The 15,150-nt window shown below is 40.2% G+C and overlaps 1 protein-coding gene across 8 annotated transcripts in view; it reads left to right on the top strand.

The window, feature by feature from the left end:
* Positions 1 to 2,819: 2,819 nt before the first annotated feature.
* The window catches only part of MEF2A (myocyte enhancer factor 2A), a 70,232-nt gene continuing 57,901 nt past the window's right edge, over positions 2,820 to 15,150 (top strand). For 3 of the 8 annotated variants that reach the window (XM_089539174.1, XM_089539172.1, XM_089539177.1), the window contains exon 1: positions 2,821 to 3,096. The gene's annotated coding sequence lies outside the window, so the exon portion shown is untranslated. Of the gene's footprint in view, positions 3,160 to 15,150 lie in introns of all 8 variants that reach the window. The other 5 variants (XM_089539169.1, XM_089539170.1, XM_089539171.1 and 2 more) reach the window with 5 other exon arrangements.

The raw sequence follows: 15,150 nt of genomic DNA, 5'->3' as shown, positions 1-15,150 counted from the left end.
CTTTGAAAGCTTGCGATATGTCATTGTGCATTTCGGATGGCCCAATAAAGGCATCGTTGTTTGGATGTCTTAGAGACCAGGATTCGATTCCCTGCTCAGCCGTGGAAACCCTTTGGGTGACTTTGGATGAGTCACATAGATCCAGAAAATCCCATGATCGGTTCACCTTAGGTTCACCGTAAGTTGGAAACAACCTAAAGGCACGCAACAACAAAATAGCCAAACCTAGGTTGCGTATCCTGAAAGCTGGGATTCGGATTCGTTTGTCGTCATGAAGTCCGCCAACGCAAAAGAAAGCTATGCTGGATTTGCATAACATTTGCATATTTATGCTGGAGGCAGCTACAATAGGACACAGGAGCCGTGTACTTTTGACTCTGCTCTGTGTCAGAAAGCACTCTGAAGCAATTGAAGTGACATGTGTTGGGAGGCGTGCAAATCCCTCCTTACCAGCTGGGTATATATTAGGCAAGAGCTTCTATATACTGCTAATAGTAAACTGGGGGGAAACAACATAGAAGAGCTAATCAAAATAACCAGATATTTAGAGACTGTTTTACTCATTTCATTAAAATAATAATAATAATATGCCAACATCCAGTTTAACATCATATTAGCAAAAGTACAAACAAATAATGATTCATATTTTGAATACGACAACATTTTAAAGATTTAATTGCTTCATTGGGAATCTCTAGGGTTGCTTCTATGGTTCACAGTTTACAGGAGACACATTGAAAACATTGATTCATGTGCAAAGTCTTTTTTACCAGTATCAACAATGTTAGAAGTTTTGGGATTTCTGTTTCGGGGTTATGTTTCGCCGTATTTCCCCTTTTCTTTGCCCAGCCTTTGACGTTCTATTAGAGTGCAGTTTTTCAGTGTTTTTAAAGAAGAAATGCTCTTCTTTTACTAGACCGCTGGCGAGGCTTTTAGGATCCTGTTTAAGGTCTCCATGCTGAAAATTGGAGTTGGCTCCTGTGCTTTTAAGGGTTGTGCCAATGGGGGTCTCTGGGCTGTTGCGCATAGAATCATAGATTTGGAAGAGACTGCAGTGGTAGAGAGGTTGACTATAGAATTGCGCTGGAGGACCTACAAATGCACAGAGAAGTGAAGTCGAAGGCTTCCATGGCCGGCATCCATAGTTTTTTGTGGGGGTTTTGGGTTATGTGGCCATGTTCTAGAAGGGTTTGTTCCTGACCCCACTCACTTCCAGGCAAGCATTCTCTGAAGATGCCAGCCACAGATGCTGGCCAAATGTCAGGAATATGGCCACATAACTCGAAAAACCCACAAGAGGCCTAGAGAAGTGTTATCTATAGGAATCTCCAGGTCCTCCAGCAAAACTCTATGGTCACTGTCTGCCAGAGGTTGACCATAGAATTGCACTGGAGGACCTATTAATGCCTAGAGAAGTGTTCTCTCTAGGAATATCTATATCATACAGTACAACTCTATGGTCAACTTCTGCCAGAGGTTGATCATAGAGTTGCACTGGAGGACCTACAAATGCCTAGTGGAGTGTTCTCTCTAGGAATCTCTGGGTCCTTGAGTGTGAGCTTTGGTTAAAGTTGATCATAGAGTTGCACTGGAGGACCTACTAATGCCTAGAGAAGTGTTCTCTCTAGGAATCTCTAGGTAATCCAGTGCAACTCTATGGCCAGCTTCTGCCAGAGGTTGACCATAGAGTTTTGCTGGAGGACCTAGAGATTCCTAGAGAGAACATATTAATAAAATCTGTGAATAATAATAAAATCTGCAAAAGTCAAAGCCACACAAATGCGGAAGGCTGACTGCACCTAGATTTGACTATTGCATTTTTGCTTGATCAACCTCCTATTCTTAATCCCAAACTCCTGGAATATATCCATTAAATTAGTGGGAATTTAGTAAGTCAACACTTCTTAGTAAGTTCCACTGATTCAATGAATTTTACTCTGTTTTGGGCCTCTCTTTAGTTCTGATGAAGACAAAAGCACAATTTTTATTGAGGCCGTGTCCACACTGCAGAAATAATCCAGTTTCACACAGTTTTAACTGCCCTGGCTCGATGCTAGGGAATTCTGGGAGCTGTAGTTCTGTGAGGCGTTTAGCTTTCTGTCAGAGAGGGCCCTGGTGCTTCACAAAACTACAAATCCCAGAATTCCCTAGCAGGGAGCCATGACAGTTTATAAAGCGGTGTCAAAGTGGATTCATTCTGCTAATGGTTGAGGAGAGGGAGTTAAAGGTTGTGATACAATGAAGAACAGTCTCCAAAAGTGAGGTAAAATGATACTTTATTAATAAAAAGAAACTGTTTTCTGACACGAAGGGCGCTTGCCCTTGTAAGGGAGGCTCTGATTGGCTGGCGCGCTATTTCCAACCAATCACGCTTCGCCTCTCATGTCCCTCAGTAGTCCTCACTATGAAATGCATTGTGCGCATGCGCCATCTCCTTGCCTATGAGTCACTCAATAAAAAAGATGGGACGGTGCTTAGTGCGCATGCGTGCGGCCTTTTATACACTTCCCTCAAGGACTGTTCGGGGTAGCGGCGGCGCCACACCACCCCTCTCTCCTCATTGGCTCTTCGCCGTGCGACGTATTCCACTCTGATTGGACTTCCTGCGTGTCAAACACATCCACAGGTCACCGCCTACTAACATTCCTCCGATTGGCTCCGTCCACTTCCTTTCCTTCCTCTGATTGGCTGTGCCTTGCTTTAGCGCCCGCCCTTCGCCCTATCAGATCGTGAGGGACGTACGGATAAAAAATAGTCCCTCTAAAGAAGGCGACTTTGGGGTTGAAAAAGAGGCAAGCGGAGGAGCCGTTGGAGCGGGAACGGTAATTTTTCACACAGTTCTTCTCATCCTGAATGCTTTCTTGAGGCAAGGCGAAGAGGATTGCGAGAGAGCGGCGGAAGGATATGTAAAAGTGGAAGGAGCGCTTCGACCCTGGCTCTGGGAAAGCGAATGGAAGCTGGAAGTAGTCCCGGCTATAAATAGGCCCTCCCAGTTGGAATCCCTCCGCGGGTGTCATCGTCGCTTCGGAGGAGCCTCAGTTTGGAAGAAGGCGGCGAAGAGGAAGCAGCGAAGGGCGGAAGCAGCCGCCGCGGAGGGTGAGTGAGCGGATAAACAGCCACGAACCGGCCCTTCGCCTCTTTTCTCCCTCGAATTACGCCGTATTTATCATCATTATTATTATTATCCCCTTCCGTGGCCCCAGATTATAATAACCATAATGACGGCCGTATCCATATTTATTTATTTATTTATTTATCTATCTCTGCAACGACAATTAACAAATAAACAAGTAAACAAGCAAACAAAGCGTCGCTTCGTCTTTGTTGCCAACATCAGTTGGAAAGGAAAAATGGGGATGAGATTATTATTATTTTATATATCTATATCTATCTATATATAATTATTAAATAATTAGAATATTATTATTATTATTATTATATTCCCCCCCCCCAAAAAATAGGACTCAAACCAGCGTCTTTATTACTGTCCTAGACCCAAAATAAGTTGAAAAGGGCAAATGGGGATGAGATTTATTATTATTATTATTATTATTATTATTTTAAATTATTATTATTATATTTCCCCCCAAAATTGGGACTCAAATCAGGCTACACTTTAATATATTATTATTATTATTATTATTATTATTATTATTATTTTCTCCCCCCAAAAAATAATTGGGATTCAAAGCAGCCCACAATTTAATATAACACTATTATTTTTATTATTGCTATTATTATATTTCCCCCCCCCAAAATTGGGGCTCAAACCAGCCTACAATTTAATATAACATTATTATTATTATTTTAATATAATAAAATAATAGTAAAATATAATATAATAATAATAATAATCGTGTTATTTTAAATTGTAGGCTGGTTTGAGTCTCAAGGTTTTTTGGGGGAAATAATAATAATAATAATAATAGTTTTAAATTGTAGGCTGCTTTGAGTCCCATTTTTTGGGGGGAAATATAATAATAATAATAATAATAATGAAAATAATAATGTTCTTTGAAATTGTGGGCTGCTTTGAGTCGCATTTTGGGGGAAATAATAATAATTATTATTTTTGGGGAAACAATAATAATAATAAAGTGAGCTATAAATATAATGTTGTTCTTTGAGTCCCAATTTTTTTTAAAGAAAGCAGGATATAATAATAATAATAATAATAATAATAATATTCTTTTGGGATATAAATAATAATAATAATAATAATATGTTTTATTTATAGACCGCTATTCCGCGATGATCATAGCGGTGTACAGTAAAATCGTTAATACAATAAAAATACAGTTAAAGGAGGGAGAAGTCTCATCCTTCAGGAAGTCCAAGATGTTGCTGGGTCTGCCTGATGGCTCCCTCTGAGGCCGAGATGACAGTTGATATATATAATATATATATATTTATATTTATATAAATTTATTACATAAATATAATGATAATCTTCTTTTTAATTGATTATTTTAAATTAATTTTTAATTGTAGGCCCATTTGTGTCTCAATTTTTGGGGGGAAAGTGGGATATAAATACAATAATAATGTTCTTTTAAGTTCTTTGAAGTCCCAATTTTGGGAGGAAAAGGTGGGATGCAGCTATAATAATAATAATAATAATGATGTTCTTTTAAACTGTGAGGCACTTGGAGTCCCAGGTTTTTGGGGGAAAGCGGGATATAAATACAATAATGTTGTTCTTTTCAATTGTAAGCCGCTTTGAGTCCCTATTTTGGAGGTGAAAAGTGGGATATAAATATAATAACTGTCCTTTCAAACCATAAGCCACTTGGAGTCTCCAATTTTGGGGGTATAAAAAGGACGACAAAACACTATAAAAGACTGTATTGTTGTATATTATATAAACTTTGCTGTTTATCCCGCCTTGAACCTCAAAACGGAAGAGGCGGGATATAAATAAATATCTATTATTATTATTAAAATACTAAAATAATATGCTCATATACTAAAAATAGGCCAGTATACTAAAACTCCTTACGCTACCCATCTCAGGGTAAACATCAATGCTAATTGCAGTGATTAATGGTACTTATTAATGATAGCAATAATGACCGTAGTGGTGATGTTGACGTCTCCTTGGGTGTGTATAAACACAATCCTTCCATTACGGTGGGGCTTTTTTCAGTTTTAGGACTAGGAGGGGCTAAAAGGGTCACTTTTTGGGGAGTGGTTAGTGGCTTTTGGGGGGCAAGAAGTGAATTGGCTGGGAAATGGCTTTGCTTCCAGGGTTGTGCTTCTCCTCCTCCTTCCATCCCTCTCTTTTAACCCCTTGAACTTGAGCCGAAGAAGAAGAACAACAACTGAATTTGCTCGTATAAAAGAGACTCCTCCAAAGGATGCATCCTTAAGGGCAAGAGAGATTATTATTACTATTATTGTTAGTATTATTATGGTGGGGAGAGGAAGGAAGGATGTAGGCAAAGGACGTCTTGTTGACAGAATTGTGTTCCTTCTCAAAGACTGGAAAGAGATCCGAAGGTAGTCATGTGGCACGAAACAGGGGTGCCTTTCCAGGGCCGACCAATATGCGCAAAGCACATGTTTATTTCATGTATTGATTTATTTCAGAGGTTTATAACCCTGAGTGGGATTCAAGAGTGACCTCGAAAATCTTAATCCGCACATCACCCTTTGGTTAATAACTAACACGTTGTTGCAAGCTTTCCAAGTTTCGAAAGGACAGTCGAGTATTTTGTGCCTTTTGGTCGGCCAATAAAGGTATCACTGTTTGGTGGGTTTGGGGATGTTTTTCCGCTTCTCATAGCATCTGTGAATCAGATGTTTCTGTTACATCCTCCTCCACATACTTTAATGTGTGAATTTCAGAAGTTACTTTAGTGCATGTTTTGTGGATTTTGGGTGTTCCTCCACTTTTCTTTGACTGTTCCTTAGATCCTATGTAGCAAAGTACAATAACATCCAAAATCCACCAAACTGTGACATCTTTCTCGTTGCAAGCTTTTGAGGTTTCTGAAGGAGCTGAATGTCCTATTGTCCTTTTTATTGCACTTTTGGGGGGTCTTGCTGTAATTTTCATGGACTGGCAGTTAGTTAGATCCCATGTTTCCTTCGCCTCCTCCTCTCTTCGTTGTGTGAATTTCAGAAGAGTTAGTTGTTAATCAAAGAGCGGTGTGTGGACTAAGGTTTTTGGGGCCGTTTACCTCCCTATTTTGCATGTTTGTAATGCTGAATTGTTGGACATTGAGAGTAAGAATATAGTAGATATGAAGCTCAGATGGTTAGGCAAAATGATGGATTTCTTCTGTATCCTGGTTTTGTGCGCATGAGGCATGGATGGGCATGTGTGAAACTGGGGAGTTGCAGCATATTATAGGAGAGGTTAATTGTGTGTGTAGAGACCAGGCCTTCAAGAACTAACTTCATTATTGCTAATATGATGGATGCAATGCAATGTCTGTTTCTTTTGGGTTGAGGACAGTGATGGGGAGACGCTGCTGCTTTTGCTTAAATTGGAGAGGGATCTAGTGTCAGATTTTGCTGAAAATACTTCAGGAAGATCGTGAATATAGATAGCTCTGTGGACCTAAGTCTTCCATGGAAACACTTCCTCATACTTACCATGCCCTTTCATTTCTACTTTATTGCTGTACAGTTTTTGGTTAGTGTTGACCAACTTCAAAGGCAGGCTGTTTTAAAACGTTGAATTATGCTTGAACTCTTTTTTTCCCGCTCCGAGGGAAGCAATAAGCAACAAAGCAACAGAGCTCTTTCCATCTCGGTGCAAAATGGCAGTCCTCAAGGTTCACTTGGAGGTTGGCCGAGTTTATGGAGCTCGACTCTTCAAAACACTTTTTGATGTTTATACACGCAACCTGCTGGCGATAAGGGAAACCAAGGGTTTAGCAAGTGGTTCGTTGTTTTGTTCTAAGGATATATTGGTAGATGGTCTTTCCTTTGGGTGAATGTTTGACCTATTTATACAGTTGGCATGAGAGACTTGAAATACCTTGTTAAAACACACATGCCCAATTTCCTTACCAAGTTCTTAGAATAAGGAAGCCACTGGAAAGGAGAATCTTGTTTAAAAATTAGGAAAATAGACATCTCCATACTGTGTTTACATACAGTAAATGTGTGTCCCCTTTAACTTACAGGGTTGTATCATATAAAAGATCAGTTCTATCCCAATGTATTTTCCCATAATTCACCTTGTGCCAACGCAGCTTGTTCCCATGCGTTTCTTGGTGAAGGCAACAGAAGTTGTACATTGAGAGAAGGAATAAGGTTTGGGAGCCCATACCATCCACAATTTAGAAACTACACTCCCCACAATTTTCTGTGTTACAGAAGAATGAAGCACATAAATGCCTCCAGAGAAATTGACCCGTCTAATGAGATTGGCTAAATCGACTCATGTACTTTTGGTGTAGTGTGCACTTGAACAGTGTTCCTTTTCTAAAAGTGCCTGTCCTCTTGCCAAAAGCATTGCATACCTTTTTAAAATCAGGTTCTGGTAAAAAAGAAATCAGGGTACAAAGAGACTTCCTTTAATCTGGAGTTGCATTGAGAAAAACTTAGATTTCCAGGATTACTTTTTTGTTAATGAACCTTGAGAGCCAGTCAGTGTGCCATGTTTCCGAGAGAGAGCATTGTTTCTTAAGAGTGTGTTTTGCAATCCTAGCGGCGGCTAGTTTTTAACACGAGTCTTAAAGGAACAGACACTATTTTTACTGGCCAGTTGCAGCTCAGAGTATTTTTGTTCTGTGTCTGGTTGAAAACTGTAGGATTTTATTCCTTCTCTCGCAAGCTTGCTTATTTTTAGACTAATTTTTTTAGGTTAGTTAATATGCAGATTAATGCTTTTTCTGTAGCGACTGTGTAATTTTTAGACTATTTGTTAATACGTAGGCTAATGGAGTAAATAAACCAATTGGTATTTCTAGTTAATACAAAGTAATTAGACACTTACTGAACACTCTGGCTGAGATACTAAATGTCAGTGACTGGTACTCTTCTATGTCATTTGGAGTTTCACATCAAATATTGGAGCAGAGGCTCTAAATATAGATACGTATATAGAGAGGATGATGAAAAGGAAGGGTTTTCATGTTATAGATGGTATGTCTTCACTTGGTAAATGTGTTCAAGGGCCGGTTCTCTTATAATTTCCAATTTTATTTATTCGTTTATATATTGAATTTGTATCCTGCTTTTCCACCAAGATGAGATTCAAGGCGGCTTTGCAGTAATTTAAACAAGATTAAGCAGACATTGTTTTACAAGGGTTTTGTGGAAAGGAGTTCCACTGTCTGGGAGCAGCCATAGAAAAGTCTCTCTCTGGTCCAAACACACTGCAGAAATAATCCAGTTTGAGACTGCTTTAACTGCCCTGGCTCAGTGCTAGGGAATCCTGGGAACTCGTTTTGTGAGACATTTAGCCTTCTCTGCCAGAGAGCTCTGGTGCCACAATAAAACTACATTTCACAGGGTTCTCTAGAACTGAGCCAGGGCAGTTAAAGTGGTCTCAAACTGGATTATTTCTGCAGTGTGTTTTGAATCTCTCTCTCTCTCTCTCTCTCTCTCTCTCTCTCTCTCTCTCTCTCTGCCTCATCTGATGCAACTCTGAGGGTGGTGGGACTGCAAGAAAGTCTTCTCTTGCAGATCTTAACACACCCCATGGCTTATATAAGAAGATACTGGCCTTCAGGAAGTCTGGACCCAAGCTGTGTAGGGCCTTAAAGGTCAAAACCAGCACTTTGAATTCTGCCCAGAAAAAGACGGGTTGGAGCTAGTTCAATTATGGCCTAAAACATCTTTTAAAATTTGTAAGGAGGGAATGTAAACAAGGAGGGAATGCAAAACTTGGGGTGTCTCAGAGGTGCATCCTGTTGTCCCATTACAACTGTTGAAAGGGTTAGCATTGCTATGAGTGCTTCCTAACTAGCCTTGGCTCCATGTTTTGGTGAAGGGGATGGGATGGATATGGAGGAAGAAAGGTGTGACATCAGGACATACAAGGAAATGAGGTAACAGGGAATATCTTCAGTCGAACTTTTAATTTCAGGTTCAGTAGATGGCATAGGAGGGATGCGGTGGCTTAGTGGTTAAGATGCCAAAGTTGGCAATTCGAGGCTCGAGTGCCGCATGATGGAGTGAGCTCCCATCACTAGTCACAGCTTCTGCCAACCTAGTAATTCAAAAGCATGCAAATGCAAGTAGATAGGTACCACTTCGGTGGGAAAGTAACAGCGCTTGGTGCAGTCATGCTGGCCATAGGACCATGGAGTCTTCTTCAGACAATGCTGTCTCTTCGGCTTAGTAATGGAGATGAGCACTGCTCACTACTGCCAGTTACATCTAGACATCCATGTCAAGCAGAAGCCTTTACCTTTAGACAACATAGGATTAAATACTGTTGGTAGTCCCTACTAGTGTGTGCGCGCTATGTGCTTTCAAGTCGTTTCTAACATACAGTGGTACCCCGGGTTACTAAATTAATTCGTTCCGCCGCCGCTTTCGTAACCCGGAAACTTTCGCTAGCCGAAAAGCCCATAGGCGCTAATAGCGAAAGCCGCGATTCCGTGTGAAATCGCGCCGAAAAGCACCAAATTTTTCTTCGTAACCCGAAATAACCTTCGTAACCCGGAACAATGTTTTTAAATGGATTTTTTTCGTAACCCGGAAATTTCGTAAGGCGGCGCATTCGTATCCCGGGGTACCACTGTACAGTGATCTTAAGGCAATCCCATGACAAGGTTTTCTTGGCAAGATTTCATCCAAAGGTATTTGCCTTGGCCTTCCTCTGTGGCCAAGAGAGCATGAATTGGCCTGTGGGTTTCCATTCCTGAGGAGGGATTCGAACCCTGGTCTCCTGGTCTCCTAGTCCAGCACCCAAGCTTTTCAAGAGACTTAATCTGAAGATTTTAAAGTCAGTGGCTTATTAATGGGGCTGGTTGTGGAATCACATTGGTTACTACTCCTGTGTAAATCCACAAACACAGAGCAGCAGTGCAGGGAGAAGAGACATTTGTTTTCTCCTTCAGCGCAACATGAGTTCTCTCATCTGTCACCTTCATAGTTGTTAGCACTTCGCATTGTATGTGTAAAAGAACTTGTCAGCGAAAGATATTTTAAGCATTAGATTTTTGTCATGCCAAAGAGACTTAAAAATCACACACCTCATGTCTGAAAATTGTTGAATGACTGGTATACATTTTGTGTTTTATAAGTACACATTGTACTTCTGTAGTCCTGTAACTACACCCGATACATACAGGTGTTTCAGCTCTCTACTTTTTTGATGCTAGCAAGTTATTACCAGAATCCATTTATTCAACAAATTATCTGCTCTTTTGGCAAAAATAAGCACAGATATAAGTGTGAATACTGTATAGTGCTGTATTACAAGCACTTAACAATACCACAAATGATTTTACAGTACACAGACTGAACAAAAGGATGGCACAATGCTGTGATATGGCTTTAGGATTGCCGTAAGTTGGAAACAGCTTGAAGGCAAACGACAACAAATACAGTGATATAATGTACAGTAATATACATTGCAATTCACTGATTTGTGTTTGTTTTTACAGTGCTCTGGTCCCTAACATGTTGAATAAAGGCTGCTGTAGCCTGTCAGCTTGTGTATTTAAAGTAAAGGATTGTTATCTTGAGCTGCTGAGCTGTCCAACTCCGACATACTTTAACTGTCTCTAGCAACTGCTTAACATTTCCTGTATCTAGATGGCTACTTCCAAAGGAATAGATGATGAATGATTGCCATTGTTTCCGTTATGAGACAATTTTGTGTACCATTTCCATCTTTTTGTGTTATAGTAAATAGCAGTATGTGACACCAAACCATACTTTACTGTTCCCTCTTCATCTTTTACAGTCATGTGGAGAAATACAGAAGGCTTTGCTTCCATTTTAGAGCGACAGCAGTCTATTGTGTCTTCCTGACAAACTATGGTTTGGGAAGATAATCTGCTTTAAGCTACAGTTAACAAATGTAGCCTGATTTTGCTGAAACTAATCTCAATTCATGGTAAGATGTGGTTAATTTAAAACAGGCAGAAGCATCTGATATCTTTGTGGTACATAAGAAGGGAAGGGAGCACATGAGTGCAGGTCTTTTTGCAGTTTATTATTATTCTAAACTTCATTTATAGTCCACTCTCCAGCCAGAAGATCTGAAGCAATGTATTAATTGATAGCCCCTGCCTTCAGGCTTGCTTCTAGAAATGCAACAGGAGGCAAAGGGACAGGGATAGAAGAGGAAAGGCAACCCAAGCACCAGGGCTTAATGTTCTATGATGCTTGTAATAGCAGCTGTGGTGGAGCTGGGTGGTCCATAGCTCAAAAACAGGCCACTGACAGGTTTTCCTCTTTCCTGGAAGCATCAAGAACACCAAAATAAATCTGTTAGCATGAGCTCTCTTACATTTTGAAACATGTTGTTAATTCAATGTAGTTCCAGAAAGTTAAAAAAAACGCACTGGAAAAAAATCTGGGATTCATTGACAAGGCTATAGGAGGTTGTCCAGCAAATCTTGAGTAATGCTATAACCATTCGAATGTTTTGAGTGATTCTAGTCACAACAGTGCGAACAGTCAACATTCCTTTTTAGTACTTGTTTCAGAGGCCTTCTGTGTATCAAAGTAGGTTCAGCCGTACCAAACTGTACACTTTGGATCCGCTTCGGTCATAACAACTTCATGGCCAGTAAGTGTATTCAGTTGTGCAGTGCTTGTATGAGGAAGTAAGTGATTTAGCTTTCTAGATTTTTGAGTATCTGGAATAGAAACTTTACATGAGTGCATACTTTTTTTAACCTCTTTATTTGGGCTCGTGTCCCAGAAATGCCGTTACGGGCAGCTTGCACAGACTCAAAGCAGTTGTATCCCTTTAAACATTCATAAGTGTCTACTATGAGATGTTGAACAAATTGTTGGACCTCTGTTGCTGCCTGCAAGAGCTGTGTTCCTCTTAACTGTCAAAGTGTTGTGACATCGTGGCTGTTGCTTGTATGACAGTTTGGCTTCAAAAATGAATGTGGGGGTGTTTGGGGATTGGTGGGATAGAGGAGGTGTCAGAACCATGTGCTTTGGAGGAATTGACTTTTACTGAAGAGCAGATTGCTGGAAGCTAATTATTTGTATACACTGCTGCTTTTGTATGCTCTTAGACTACTCGCTTGGGGAAAAAAGTTGTACCTGTGTGGAAATTATGATCTTGAAGTCAGTTGTGTGAACTAGAGCTTGTGTATAATGTTCCCTTTTGTTGATTCAGGGGAAGCCCATCAAACAATGTGTTGACTTGCCTATCTTCATGGAAAGTGTTCTGGGAAAACTTAAAGCTTGACTCTTTTTCTATAGTATGCAACGCCTGTAAATCTGTCAAACTGCCATTCGTTTAAGGATATATTTTGCCGTATCTTTATGTGGTGACTTTATTCACTCATGCTTTTTCTTAAAGGACTTGGACATGTCCTGTTTTCCGTCCTGCAAATTATTGCGATGGGCTTGTTGCAAGAGATTACGACTTCCTAAGTTTTCCTTAAATAAGACTTTCCTAATAAAAAAATACATGTGGACAAGTATCTAATTTAGAACCGTAGCTGGCATAGTATCTGATGAATGAGCAAAATATAGCAACAGTTGAAAACAAATGCTGTGTCATGGCAATTTCATTCCTACGCCTCCTGTGCAGCGAACTGAAATTATTATTGGTGCTTCTACAGTATTCTTGAATAAATTAGTATCTGCATTATTTCCTTATCTGCATTTGAAAGCGAGGAGGCTGTTCTTGAGGTGCCAGATTTGCTTGCTTGCTTTTTTACTTTGGATTTGTCTTCTTGTTGCAGGGAGTTGAAAAGGTTTTGTAGTGATTCCTACTGCAAAGAATAAATTCTTATTTTCAGGGTTGACACACAAGAAGAACATTTCTGGTGGTATTCACAGGACCCAATAACATATGGATTTTTGTTTGGGTATTGCAAGGTGCAAATACAGTTCATTGTGAGGTTTAGATCTCCTGCTTTCATTTGTTTCATTTTCAGTCATGTTGCATCGCTGAGAGATTCAGTGAAGGGACCTCAGTATCTACAAAACACTGGTTTAAATGGGTATTAAGTTGCCCTTGCTTGGAATTCTATAGTGGTTACAACTACTGTGATAGCATTCACTACTATCATTTGTAACACAGAATGGTTGTGAAATATTTATCGCAGACAAAATACCATGTTCTAAACAGAATCATTTGAATGCTACCTCACTTCCCGTGTGTTCACAGATAGTTGAGTTATTATATCTGTTTGAGCCTAGATTATTAGGAATACCCCTTCTTCCTACATTTAAAGGAGATCTGAACCTGGGAGACCAGAGCGCAACAATCTGTTGCTTCAGCATGTTTGGATTCCTGCTAGTAGCACGAAAATACTATTGAGTTTCCTGTTGATAAGCCTGTAATCTGGTTGCACATGTGTGCCCACAGAAATGGGTCTCCAGATTACTTCAGACAGCACCAGGGCTTCACTGGGCTCCTGCAACTGAATCATATCTTCATACCTTTGCGCCTCTCGTTCTTTCCGGGTGCATTTGTTTCTACTTATATTTTTATTAGCGTTTAGGATTAAACTTCTCTGTGACTGTTGTGAGCTGTCCTAAATTTACAGGTCACTGTATTAAATAGTTTTGTTTCTTTTTAGTAAGCTCTTTGATAGTGGCTGGCAAAGCAGCAATCTCATCTTCAATAATGTTAGTGTTAACATCCCACTTGATGCTGGTAATACATGCTGCTGGTGCATCAGCTGGCATTATAGTGCTTTGGCTTAAACTTTTGACTTCATTGCATTCGCACATTACTTTGCTGAGTCTTATCCCCTTGCCATCTGTTGTGTAGAACCATGGGCTTGGATTTTTAAGTCTTACATTCATGAGATACACGTTTATCATGTAAATGCATTTGTATTATCTGTACTTGTACTACTGTATCATGAAGAGATAAAGGCAAGGGGAAGATGAACTGGAAATCTGCAAAATCATATACAGGAATGGTATCTGGTATGTTCGGTCTGAGTGTGGCCTACATAAATTACATTGTCTACAATACAAACCTTTGCATTTACCATTCTGAGGTGTGCATTTGAAGTTCCAGGAGTTGCTTTTATATATAGAGTCATAGAGTTGGAAGATCCCACAAAGGTCATCCAGTCTGATCCTGTGAAATCAAAGCACTCCCAAAAGATGGCCATCTAGCCTCTATTTAAAAATCTCCAAAGAAGGAGATCCCACCACACTCTGGGGCAACATATTCCACTATCAAACAGCTCTTACTGTCAAGAGGTTCTTCTTAATGCTAGGTGGAATCTCTTTTCCTGTACTTTGAATCCATGGATCTGTGTCCTAGTCTGAGGAGCAGCAGAAAACAATGATCCGAGAAGCCAAATCATTCCTGGTGGTACGATGCACACAGCCCTACAAGTAGAAGGAAAGATGAAAGGACAACCTGTGCATCAAGGTCCTTCAGTGTCTTACCCAGAGCCTCATAATCCCTTGTACTATCCTGAAGGCTATACCTTGCAGTGTCTTTGGTACCTACGTGGACCATAAAAAGGGGTAATGGACAGTGGGCTCTGTTACGGCAGAGACCTTTGCCCCAGGGAGACATTTCACCTATCAAGACATCTAGTCAGTCTCACAAACCACTGTTTCTGTTCCCCTCAGCGAGGAATCTCTTATCCACAGCCATATGTCTTCTCTGAGGATTGGCAGGAGCCAATTCATGTGCTAAACCTTCCAAGGTCACCTGAGCATTCGTTCTCTGAGGACTGACACTGTTGCTCTTGTTGCTGTTATTCATCCTCACTGACAAGGGAGAGAGTCTCAAATTGATAATGCAACTCCAAATTCACAGAATGATCCCTGGTACTTCTCCTTCTGTGTGTCTCACATTCATATGTCTTATGTTTGGGAGCTGGCCTCTTCCTCAGGGACAGCCTGTGTCGATATTCCACATCCAAGATAATCTGCTCTCTGCCAGAGAAGGCTAAACATCTCACAAAACCACAAATCCTAGAGTTCCATCATAATGAGCCATGACAGTTAAAGCAGCATCAAATTGCATTGTAGCTGCAGCTCAAGAAAACCTTATGCATTCTAATATGC

This window comes from Sceloporus occidentalis, unplaced genomic scaffold, assembly GCF_023333645.1.
Source record: "Sceloporus occidentalis isolate IW3139 unplaced genomic scaffold, rSceOcc1.0.p SCAF_9, whole genome shotgun sequence".
NCBI lineage: Eukaryota > Metazoa > Chordata > Lepidosauria > Squamata > Phrynosomatidae > Sceloporus > Sceloporus occidentalis.
This window is presented reverse-complemented; position numbering and strand designations above follow the sequence as displayed.